Source organism: Theropithecus gelada, chromosome 10, assembly GCF_003255815.1.
Source record: "Theropithecus gelada isolate Dixy chromosome 10, Tgel_1.0, whole genome shotgun sequence".
Lineage (NCBI taxonomy): Eukaryota > Metazoa > Chordata > Mammalia > Primates > Cercopithecidae > Theropithecus > Theropithecus gelada.
In genome coordinates this window covers 63,577,163-63,590,297 of record NC_037678.1, presented here as the reverse complement: position 1 = coordinate 63,590,297, position 13,135 = coordinate 63,577,163, and positions in this window count along the sequence as shown.

The following is a 13,135-nucleotide window of genomic DNA, read 5'->3' as shown; positions in this document are numbered from 1 at the left end:
ACCCTTACAGGCCACAGGACCCAGATTAGTGACGCCACAACTAGGCATCACCTGAGTAGGGAGGACAGGAGCTCCAAGTCACTAGACCCGAATTAAAAAACGACCATCTTTAATGAGGTATAATTTACATATAATAAATGCACTCATTTAATTGGGTAGTCAATACATTTTGACAAATCAGTACACCACAGTGACCACCAAAATCAAATATAGAGCATTTTCATCCGAAAAGTTTCTCATGATCTTCTGTAGTCAATGACCACCCTGACTGCCCCCAGCCTCAGGCGTCACTATTCTGCTTTCTGTCACTATGGGCTAGCTTTGCCTTTTCTAGAATTTCATACACATGGGATCATTTAGGATATACTCTTTTGGGTCTGGAGGAGACCTGGTTTAAGCCCCACACTCAAAATTAGATAACTTTGTGGCCCTTGGCAAGACATAATTTTTTCTTCAACTCAGTGTCCTTACCAGTGCAATGGGGTAATAATAAAACCAGTGAGCCAGCCTGCCTGCCTGCCTGCCTGCCTGCCTTCCTTCCTTCCTTCCTTCCTTCCTTCCTTCCTTCCTTCCTCCCTCCCTCCCGCCCGCCTCCCTGCCTCCCTCTCTCCCTCCCTTCCTTCCTTCCCTCCCTCCCTCCCTCCCACCCTCCCGCCCTCCTGCCTGCCTCCTTCCCTCCCTCCCTCCCTCCCTCCTGTCCTTCCATGTGCACAGGTGCTACAGTGAGCTGCATTGTAAAATTCCAGAAAGGAGCTGGGTCAGGGTTTGCTCAGGAAACAGGAGCCTCTGCTCCCTCCATGTGTGTCACCGAGGGCACCTGCTGCCCCTCCCTCCATGCCCATCCCAGCCTCCCTGGTGCCGTGGTGTGCAGGTCCCCGAATCTCCTTCAAAGAGGACTCCTTTTATTTAAGGGAGATAGGAAGTCACCCCTGGAAAGAACCAGATGTGGTGATGAGGGCCCCACCCTCAAGACAGGCAGAGGCCAGAGGTGACCAGGATCTGAGCAGAGGGGAGGACCATGTCAGGAGGTGGGGGTGCACAGAGACCCGGAGTGGGGCCCACCTGGCCCTGGGGCTCGGGACACTGGAGTTTTCAGGGGGAGCAGTGAGTGGAAGGCCCGTGGAGCTGCTGGACACCAGGTGAGTGTTGGCATCAGGACACACTGCTCAGAACCACCCAGGAACAATCTGATGGACACCTTCGTGCCCTTCACAACACAATTCACTGACACGGGACACACCCAGAAGCACTTGCAAATCAAGAGACCACTGCACACACAGCACAGTCCCTGCTTCCCTGGAGTTCACGTGCTAAAACATGACCCACATCCAGGCTGCAGCCCATCCTTAGCCAGGGATGCGGAGGGTCCTGAGTCTGGTCCTGTTGAGTCCTGAGTCCTCCGAACTAGCCCTGCCAAGCTGCCCAGCATCTGAGGCAGCAGAGCTGTGCTGTGCTGCCCTCTGCTGGCCACATGGAGGCAGTGAGTCCCCACACTGCTGTCCACAACTGGCAGTGAGCTCAGGGGAGGTGGACCGTGTTTCTGGTCCTTTGCTTCTGACAACCTGGCAAAGCAGATGTGGAAGGGCAGAGCACTATAAGAACTCTTCTCCCAGTGCCTTGATCTCCCCATTATTCCCTGTGTGTCCTTCACTTCCCCTCCCTTCCCTATAAGTGTCTGGATTTAAGAAATGACAGTTGAGGCAAATCATGTTGCTTTTTCAGCCATCTCCTGCAGTGTCCCCTTTCCATGGCCTTATCCTCTCATGGCCCCCAGCTGTTGCAGCTGGTTCAGGGAGGTCTCTCTTGGCCACCTTTCATCCAGTGGGGATGGAGGGACCAGTGCCATTTCCGGAGGGAGCACCTGAGTTTGGAGGTGAAACATAGGCAATACCTTATCCAGGTGACGCCTGCCCTAGGCCACAAAACCATAGTTTCTAGATGGAGCTGGGCATGGTGACTCATGCCTATAATCCTAGCACTTTGGAAGGTTGAGGCCAGAGGATGGCTTGAGGCCAGGAGTTTGAGATCAGCCTGGGCAACATAGGCCCTGTCTATACAAAAAATAATAATTTAAAAAATTAGCCGGGTGTGGTATGTGTGTCTCTAGTCCTAGCTACTCATGAGGTTGAGGCGGGAAGGTCACTTGAGCCCAGGAGTTTGAGGCTGCAGTGAGCTGTGATTGGTTGTACCACTGCATGTCAGCCTGATCAACACAGCGAGACCCTATCTTTAAAAAAAAAAAAAAAATAGATGGACTGGTGCCGTGCCTTCCCCCTCCCCATAGATTCTTTGACATGCCTCCTATGCAGGGGTGGGGTCTATGTCCCTCTCATGAATCTGGCCAGGCTGCTGGTTGTTTTGACCCAGGGTTGTGTGAAGTGATGTGCTGTGACTTCTGAGGCTGGGTCATGAAAGGCCATGCAGCTGCTGCCTGGCTTGCTGGGACACTGCCACTGGAGCAAGCCAGCTACCTGATACCAGGATGCTGGAGAGGCCACTCATGGGCTCTGGTCCATGATGCCATCTCAGAAGTGGGTCCTCTGGCCCAGCTCTTCCAGGGCCCAGCCTTCTGGATCACTGTCAGCTGAGGCCCAGACATGCAGGAGCATAGACAAGCCATCCCTCCTGTGCGCTGTCCCAATTCCTGACCTGGCTTCTGGAGCTTGATTTGGAGACAGAGCCCACCTTGACAATGCTGTTTCCCTGGGAGAATGGGCCTCCTCTTGGCTGGCTTGCCAGGATTTCTGGGGGCCTCCTTCTCCTGATTCCTAGGGGGTTGGTGGCTCTGAGCTGGGCAGCTCCGCATTCTCTCAATTTCATTCTGTCTGATCCATGTTTGTGTTACTTACTTTTTAAGGTTTTTTTTTTTTCTCTCTTACATAGAATCTCGCTTTGTTGCCCAGGCTGGAGTGCAGTGGGGATCATGGCTCACTGTAACCTTCAACTCCTGGGCCCAGGGGATTGTCCAGCCTCGGCCTCCCAGAGTCCATGTTCGTTTTAATATGAAAGCAACGTTTTATGCGACAACCAGGAACTCTGAAGGGTTTTCACGTGGATGAGCCACACACCGGGATTTGGAATTGCGGGAAGTGTCCAGCGAGTAGGATAGGAGGAATGTTGGGGGTGGGACTGGACCAGAAGGGAGGCTGGGACGTCGTCGAGAACGAGGTTGCAGGGACGCTGCGGTGGGAGAAGAATTCCCAGCCTGTTCGTCCTCCGCAAGGAGTGACTGAGGCTCAAAAAGCCACGGTCTTGCCCAAAACGGATGCAGCGGGCGCAGGCAGGGTCCACACCCCGAAGCTTGCCGATGCCCTCGGCGGCGGCCCGTCCTGCAGAGCCGCGTTCCCTGCGCCCAACAAGGCCGGACCCCCACCGGCATTCCTGGAACCGGGTGTCCCGCGCGTCCCCAGCGCGGGCCGACACGGCGAGACCTCCGGGTCGGCGTTGCACACGGCGGCCGGCAGGCGGCGCTGGAGCCCCGCGTTTGCGCCGCCAGGACGCCCTTGCGCTGCTCCGGGTCCTGTTGGCGCCCAGGGAGGGGGTGAGTGCAGGGAGGAAGGGTCAGACCCGTGTCTTGCCCGGTGCGAGCTCACTGCGTGCCCACCGGGCACTCCCCCAGCAGCTCGGTCCCGGCCTGAACGCCTCGGAGTGAAAAGAGCCCCCGCACCTCCCGTGACGGTGTCTCCTTCTCTGTCCACGTTGCAAAAAGCTGTACTGTACCCACCACGTCTTTAAATCTTGACCACTTCACCAAGAAAGGCATGAACCTCTCCATTTTACAGGCCCAATTCATGATAACAAAAAGCAACGACAAAAATCAAATAACACCAGCAAACCTTTATGGAGTTCTAATAATTGACCTGGCTTGCCGGGGTCCTTCAGAGTGGAGTTGGGGTGGGTGCAGGAGAGGGGTCAAAAGCCAGCCCTCAGGAGGGGGCCACCCGCGCAGCCCCCTCTCCACCATCAGGGCTCTTGCAGACCCGAGGGCCTACCAGGAGGAGCAGATGGGCCATGGTAAATCTGAGGGGCCACTGGGATGCCCAGACTGTCCCAGGTCACTCCATTTCTGCATTTTTGTTCATTGCAGACATTCCTCCTGCAGGCTTAAGTGGCCAGAGTACCTGGGGAGTGGCCCTGGGAACAGGAGGCTGGGCACCTACCAAGGAGCCTTGCCCCAGGGCATGGTGCTTGCAGCTACAGCTTGATCCCAGAGCTGTGCCCATCTGTGCTAAGACCATGAGGCCACAGTCTCAAGGCCTGGCCCCATCTCATTGCAGGTGCTGGTCCATTGGAGACCAGCCAGTGAGCAGCCCCTGGTCTGGAAGTAGGCCTGGCACAAGGCAATGTGGCATAGTGGTGAAGGGCTTGGCCTGTGGAATGGCAGTGCCTGGGTTCAAGTCCTGCTGCCACCACTCACCAACTGTGTGACCTTGGCATGACCCTTAGCTTTCTACCTCAATTTCCTCATCTGTACAATAAAGATAGTAATAGTTTATTTTTGTGTGTTTTATGATGCTTTGACATCTTGGAGTCTGATGAACCCAGGGAGGGACTGCCCCTAGGGAGGCTAGCTAATTCTTAGAGTGAACAACTTGCCGGCTAGTTTGCCTTTTTTTTTTTTTTTTTTGATGGAGTCTTGGTCTGTTGCCCAGGCTGGAATGCAATGGCACGATCTTGGCTCACTGCAACTTCCGCCTTCCGGGTTCAAGTGATTCTCCTGCCTCAGCCTCCCGAGTAGCTAGGATTATAGGCACCCACCATCATGCCCGGCTAATTTTTGTATTTTTAGTGGAGACAAGGTTTCACCATGTTGGCCAGGCTGGTCTTGAACTCCTGATCTCAGGTGGTCCGCCTGTCTTGGCGTCCCAAAGTGCTGAGATTACAGACATGAGCCACCGTGCCTGGCCTACAAACTTGCCTTTCATATGCACACCAACCTGTCCAAAGCCCATATCCCCTAACATCCCCTTTATAAAACCCTCAAACACCAGGCCAATATTCCCCCTGCCCTAAATCACTCCAGGGCCACGTACCAGATAATTAGGAATGACCACTATAGCCTGGACTGTAAACTAAGATGATTAAAACTAGCCAATCTTAATTTAAACCTCCAACCTTGCCTCACCTGTTCTTTCCCCATGAAAGCCACAATAAAGGCTTTTGTCCGTGCTTTTCCCTTGTTCATTCTGCCTCCTGACCCAACCTGGCACTTCCCCAGGTGGCCCTGAATGGTGTCCCCTCCTCTTGGAAACTGTAAGTAATACAATCTTCCTTTCAGGCAGATGACTCTGTGTCTATCGTCCTCCCATACCTGATTATAACAAAATCATCCCGGGTACATTTTTAAACAACCATCTAAGATTGTTGCAGGGATCAAATGACTTAACTTTTCTAAAGTGCTTACAACGATGCCTGATACATGGTAAGGCTAATCGAGGAGTAGCTATTGTTACATCTCCTCCTCCAGCCTCTTCCTTCTTTGCACCAACTGCCTCCCTCTGAGCAATTTTGAGGGAGGTGTATCTCGAGGTGCAGCCAATCCCAGCTGCTAGGGCCAAGGTCAGTCAGGTGCTCCTTTCCCTTGGCCACGGCTTTGAACACTCTAAGCTGACAGTGAGTGCGAGGGGAGGGGGCTGCTTGGAGCTGGCAGAGGGGATCTCACCTTTGTGCCATTTGGGTAAAGGGACTATGTCCCTAATCAGGGGCAACCTCCCCAAATCTGCACCCCCAAATCCTCTCCCCAGCTTGGCTGGAGAAATCACTCTCGCTCCCAATGATGGTGCCTCCAAATCATAGCAATGCACCGAGTGCTCACATGAACCAGGCACGGTGCTAGCACCTTCTACCAGCAGTTTTCAAACTTTTTGCCTTGAGGAACCCTTTACACTCTAAGAATGATCAAGGCTCTCAAAGCTCTTGTCCATATGAGTTGTATCTATCACTAATGATCATTTTAGGAGTCAAAACAGAAATTTTAATACTATTTCTTTATAATTTATTTAAAATAGCAATAATACACTACATGTGAGCATAAATAATATATTCCTGTGAAAAATGACTATATTTCACAACGCACAAAATTTAAGGAGAAGGAAGTGTGGCTTTGTTTTATATTTTTGCAGATCTCTATAATGTCAGTCTTCATAGAAGAGAGTTCGATTTTTGTATCTGCTTCTGCAAGTTTTTGAGACATCACATGTCACGTATCCCCTGTAATATTCCGCTGGGAGTTTTAAAAAGCTTTCATTTAGAGCAAAAAACCTCCACAAATAACATCTTAGTATTACTGTCAACATTATTCTGACTTTTATGAACCACCTGAAAAGGTCTCAGAAACCCCAGGGGTACCCGCAATACAGTGTGGAAACTGCTGCCTGATAAACATGATGGGTAGGTTCCAATATTGCCCCAGTTTTACATGTGAGGAAACTGAGGCACAAGGAGATAAAGTGACTTGTCCAAGGTCATGCAGCCGGGCATCAAAGTCAGCTGGGGAGTCACTGGGAAAAGACCTTGATTTTGGTGTCCTGGGTGCCAGCACTGAGCCCTGAAAGAGAGGGTAGGAACTGGGCACAGACAAAGCGGGAAGGGCAGGTTGGGCCATGAGTCGGGGAGCCGGGTGTGCAGTGAGGGGTGGGGGTGGGAGGGGCTCGGAGAATCAGTTAGTCACCAAGTGGTCCCGGTGACAGGGCTGGAGATGGCAGCTGGCGGCAGATGTAGCCTCGGGCTGGAAAATCAATAGGTGATCAGCGGTCCAGGGGCGAGCTGTTCATCAGGTGCGGCAGAGGGGCAGGGGCAGGGGCGGGGGGGCCAGGAGGAAATATCACTGACCCCCGGCAGGATTGATCAAACAGCCAGACACCCAAGGCCAAACTCACTAATAAAGTGAGACGTTCAGCTCAGCCCGGCGGCTGCTGCTGAAGGTCTTAAAAAAACCGCTTACTGGGGAGTTCTTGATAAACTGTCTTTGTTTCTTGAGGCAAGTGGGAGGGAGGACAGACTGTGGGGAGGCCTGGCTTGGCTGCTGTTTGGCCTGGGACTCATGGTTTGCCCCAGGTCTGGACCACAGAGCCCTGGTGCTTGTATGGCATGTGTGCCTACACTACAGCACATGCCATTTACACAGGGCGTGTGCACACACATATGTGCACACTATATCACACACATTCAAATGTGCCTGCACATGTCTTTGCATGCCCGTGCACATGCTGCAACCTACATTTGCTTATGGCATTTGTGCACACATATGCATGTGCTACAGCACACGTGTACAAATATGCCTTGCATGTGTGCATATACATGTGTGTACTGCATCACATGGCATTTACACATGCATATGCTATGGCACACATGTGGGCACATCTGTGCCTTGCATGTGTGCATATATGCGCATGTGCCATAGCACATAGAATCGGCCTTTGAGGGGTGGGCTTGTGTGCTTGGGGGTTAAACTCTTTCTTCATTGTTTCACTGATATCACCACTTTCTCTGCCTATAGGCGCCTAAAGGCGCCACATTTGTAATGACAGTCATGATTATTACGGAGTGGGGAGGCAGAAAAGTGGGGACCGGAAAACTGTATCTGAAAGGCTAAGCTGCGCAACAGAGAGAGGCAGGTGTGAACAGGAAGGAGGGAGAGGAAAAGTGAAGGGCTGGCATGGTAAGAGCTAAAAAGCGTTTGGACTGGGAGTTGAGGGAGAGAAAATGGCAGGATTCGGGGGTGGCTGGGTAGCTGTTGGGGGAGAAAATTAGAGAATAAAGGATGTGCAAATATAATTTTTATTTTTGTTTATTTGTTTTTTTTGAGACGGAGTCTCGTTCTGTTCCCCAGGCTGGAGTGTAGTGGCATGATCTCAGCTCACTGCAACCTTCGCCTCCTGAGTTCAAGCAATTCTCCTGTCTCAGCCTCCAGAGTAGCTGGGACTACAGTCTCATGCTGCCACACCCCGCTAATTTTTATATTTTTAGTAGAGATAGGGTTTCACCATATTGGTCAGGCTGGTCTTGAACTCCTGACCTCAGATGATCCACCCACCTCGATCTCCCAAAGTGCTGGCATTACAGGCATGAGCCACCACGCCCGGCTGCAAATAGAATTTTAAGAACTGTGTTGGGTAATGACATCCTTTGACATTCTTTCAGGAATCCAAGTAAAGACTAGAATCACTCCCGGTCACTTTCTGATTGTTGGACTGTGTTTTGTTAAATGTGCTACCATATTAGACTGGGCTTGTGCATACACTGAATTTATTTTGATTTAATAGTTACGCCATTCACATTGAGAATGAAATTTTATTGGAATGCTTTTGCAGATGAGAGGTTTTATTAAGAGCTTTTCCATGTGTCATATACTAACTCAAAGGTATGGATACTACTTTATTTCCATTTTTTGGATGAATTCATTGGAGCTCAGAGGCTTAATCACTGGCTTATGTCAGGTGGCTTACAGGAGGTGGAACTGGGATTTGAACCCAGCCCTCTGACTCCAGAGCCCAGACTGCCTCGGCCATTATTCCAGAGCACAGTGGGGAAGCTAGGGGGTCAGACCGGTAGACCAATGGAGGAACATTTACCATCCCTGTATCTTGCCCCAAGATAGGTAAGTAGAGCCCTGAGGAGAGGGGCAGAGCATTTGGCTTGCACACCATTCAGACCCTTCACCCACCAGCAGTTACAGTCCATCTAGCCCCAAGATCCCTCCTCCCAGATCCCCTGGCTGGGCATCATCTTCCCTCTTGATTGCTGAAGGGCGCATGGATGCATCGGAAGGGGCTGGGAGGATCTACCAGGCTCTGACTTCAGGGTGTGTAGACCTTAAATCCCCAAAGCTTTTCGATTTTGTAAAAGCACAGAACAGAGTCTTTGAGAATGATCAAGGATCGAAACCATGGGAAAAATATAAAACTATATTTTCTTAAAATATGGTCATTGGACCACCTGCACCGGAATCACTGGAGAGATATAAAAATGGAGATTCCTGGGTCCCTCCCAGATCTACTGAACCAGAATCTCTGAGTCTAGGAGCCAAGGGATCTGCATTTAAAAAACTGTCTTGAGTAATTCTTCTGCACATTCTAATCTGATCCTTTGTATTTGCTGTTCCCTCCACCTGGCATGCTCTCCCTGCAGATCTCTCTTTGGCTCCCACTTTCACTCCTTTAGATCTCTGTTCAAATATCCTTTCCTCAGAGGGGTCTTTCCTGCTATCTTACCTAAAATAATATCCCTTGCATTCTCAATACTCTTGCTCTGCTTTATGATGTTATTATTTTTAGCTGCATGGATGCTAACTATATATATAAAAATAAGTAATATATAGTGTACAATATAGATAACAATACATGATACAGCCATTTAATCCATATCAGCCTTATCAATGTGCTTATTTGCTCCTTTTGGTCTGCTCCCCAAGAGGCGAAACTCTCAGAGGGCAGGGCTGGCCTCCCTTGCTCAGGGTTGTACCCTCGGTGACCTGTATTGGGTCTAGGAGAGGTTGATATGGGGGAGGGGATAATGCATGCAAAGTGCCCAAGGCTTAGTGGGTGCTCAACATAATGACTGTATCCTAAGCATGGTGTATACTATGAAAACCAGAAGCTGTAAACTTCTTGTTCTGGTAGTAATTCCCTACTCCTCCGCCCTCAGGACCAATGAAACTGTTATGAGAGTGACCAAGAAGAAACATCTTCTCTTGTCCTCTTCAATGTCTGAATTCTGCATCCAGCGTGTTGTCTTCGATGTCTCTGCCATTTACTTCCCTCGCCTTCTTCCTTAAGGAAGAGCAGCAGTGATAATCCTAGCAACTGGCCAGGTACGGTGGCTCATGCCTGTCATCACCGCACTTTGGGAACCTGAGGCGGGAGGATCACTTGAGCTCAGAAGTTTGAGGCTGCAGTGAGCGATGATCACGTTGCTGCACTCCAGCCTGGATGACAGAGCGAGACCCTGTCTCAACAAAAAACAAAAAGCTCAGAAACTGTAGGCACTGGTAGACATGCTAATTTCACATCTTAAGTTGACTCCTTAACTCTTTCTGTTGTGCTGGCTCTCAGTCAATTTTGGGGAAATCTCTCCGGGAGGGGGCACTCAGGTCCAAGGCTGGCAAAGGACCAATCGAGTTCCTCCTCTGGAGGACTGGGTGACACAGACACTCAGGTCACTGTGTTTGCCCTGAAGGTGGACGGCAAATGGGTTCCAAAGATGCTGGGGTACAGATCCCCTCTGCCCTTGGTGAAAGGCTGGGGAGGTCTGGCCCAGGTGGAGCCCCCAGGCTGGGACCTTTGGACCAGAACAGCTTCATTTGTGTACCCAGTGAACCTTAAGGATTTTATCACATTCTCTGTTTGCCATAACATGAAGAAGATTGGGAAGCATTGGTATAGGTGTAGGGGTGAAGGCAGTTACATTGGGCCATGAGGCCGTCTGTGCTTTGTTTGCTGGTCTTGGACCAGCCTCTATTTGTGAGTAGGAGCTTGCCTGGGCCTCTGTTTCTTCAATCAGTAGCACCGTAACCAGGACACTACAGCAGCTATAGCCCAGGAAGGGGCTATGGGTCTTGAAAGGGCAGAGGCAGTGGGGTGGGGACAATACAGGGAGTCTGAACTGGGAAGGGCTTTGCTCAGAGGAATCTGAAGCCTAAGGTGAGACGAGATTATTCGAGAGCTCGGAGCATTGGTATATGAGTTGGGTGTGATTGTCCCCATGTTTCAGACAAGGAAACCGAGGCTCAGAGTAGCAGAAAACCTCACCACAGTCCATGGCAGAACTAAGTGGGCCTGAGTGCTGTCTTTTCTTAATGCTGCTCCTCGTAGTTCAAGGAAATTTGATAAAGATTGTTTTGAAACTTCAGCTGGCTCTTGGCAAGTGTTTGTGTGACATTTTGGTGGAAGAGATGGAGGTATGTCTGCTGGTATTTGGGGCAATTAGGTGCATCATATCAGTACCAATGGGAATAGAGCAGCCTTGACATTTCATCATCTGAGGAATGGCAGAAGGACCGAGACCATTCTGTCGGAAGAATAAAAAACGTAGGGGGTGCATTGAGTTGAATGATGTTGCCCCAAAAGATATGTCCACTGAGAACCTGTGAATGTAGCTTTTTTTTTTTTTTTTTTTTTTTTTTAAAAAAAAAAGGAATGGCCAGGCACGGTGGCTCAAACCTGTAATCCCAGCACTTTGGGAAGCCAAGGCAGGCAGATATCCTGAGGTCAGGAGTTTGAGACCAGCCTGGCCAACATGGTGAAACCCCATCTCTACTAAAAATACAAAAATTAGCCAGGCTTGGTGGTACACACTTGTAATCCCGGCTACTTGGGAGGCTGAGGCAGGAGAATTGCTTAAACCTGGGAGATGGAGGTTGCAGTGAGCTGAGATTGTGCCATTGCACTCCAGCCTGGGTGGCAGGGTGAAACTCCGTCTCAAATTAAAAAAAAAAAAAAGAAAAGAAAAGAAAGAAAAAGATAAAAGGAGTTCTTGCAGATGCAATTAAGCTAAGGATCTTAAGATGAGATCATTTGGGATTATCTGGGTGAGTCCTAAACACAGAAGAGGAAAAGACATAGACACAGGAGAAGCTACTGTGGAAGCAGAGGCAGAGACTGGAGAGTTGCAGCTGCAAGCCGCGAAAGCCAGAGACTGCAGGTGGCTGCAGGAGCTCAGAGACAGGCATGGGACAGGTTCTTTCTCAGACCCTCCAGAAGGAACCAACCCTGCCCACACCTCTATTTTGGATGGCTCTCCTTCTCAGAACTGTGTGAGAAGGAGAAATGTCTGTTGTTTGACACCACCAAGCTTGTGGCCATTTGGTACAGCAGCCCTGGGGAACTCATACTGGGGGGTAGGATGCTGTCTTCGAAGAAATGAGAGTTGTCATGTGGAAGAGGGACCCTACTCACTCTGTGTCCCTGGAAGAATGTGGGCTTTCCTCTGAGCTTCTAGGTCCTTAGGAAAAGGGCTCTGTATGGTCAGGGGGTTCAGGGATGGAGTGGGCTATGCTGGGGAGGTGTGAGCACCCCATCACTGATATGCCACCAGGGAGTTTCAGCTGGCATCTGTTGTGTAGTTGAACTTGACCATTTGTGAGTCTCCCTCCAGCCCTGAGAATCTATGCACTGGTGCAAAGAAAGAGGTAAATGTTTAGAGAGGTGACAGAGGACTTAGAGCTGATGTCCAGGATGCTGTCCAGGGGCCTGAGAGATGGTGACAATGGTTGGTGGGGATATGGGTCTGTTGGAGAAGAGGAGGAAGAGGAAGACAGCCTGACTGCCAGGAAGGCAGAGGTATCTTTGGGGCTCTAGGGGCCCCAGCATCTGGGTTCTGCCCTCAGTGAGCCTTGCAGGCCACCCCACCACACCCCTTCCCTGCTTTCTTCTGATAGAGTCGTTTCCATTTGGATATTGCCTTGAACATGATGTTCACAACGCCAAAGGGAACAACATCCCTCAATAAGCCACACTATTTTCCCAGCCAAGAACTTGCTGTTCCAAATTCATTAAAATTGCTGTGATATTCTTTTCCCATTTCTGTGCCAAGAGCCGTTGTGGACAGAATTCATAATACCATGGAGTGGTGGATGTAACCAATTGTGCAGTCAGAAAGAAGTGAACTTATTTTATTTTATTTTTAATAAAGGCGTACCTTTCAGGTTGGCACCAAATGTGGGTGTGGGTGTGGGGAAGTGGCACACTGATGTGTTTATTAAGGGAGCACAAATTGGTCCAACCCTGATATATATCAACTTGGAAATGACATAAGACACAAAATGTGCATGGTGGTTTTGAGTTTGTTAGTCTCTAAAATTCAGGTGGGTGGCTGGGTGCAATGGCTCATGCCTGTAATCCCAGCACTTTGGGAGGCTGAGGTGGGCAGGTCACCTGAGGACAGGAGTTCAAGACCAGCCTGGCCAATATGGTGAAACCCCGTCTCTACAAAAAAAAAAAAAAAAAAAAAAAAAATTAGCTGGATATGGTGACACAGGTTGTAATCCCAGCTGCTCAGGAGGCTGAGGCAGGAGAATCACTTGAACCCAGGAGTCAGAGGTTGCAGTGAGCCGAGATGGCGCCACTGCACTCCAGGCTAGGTGACAGAGCAAGACTCTGTCTCAAAAAAAAAAAAAAAAAAAAAGTAAAATACAGGT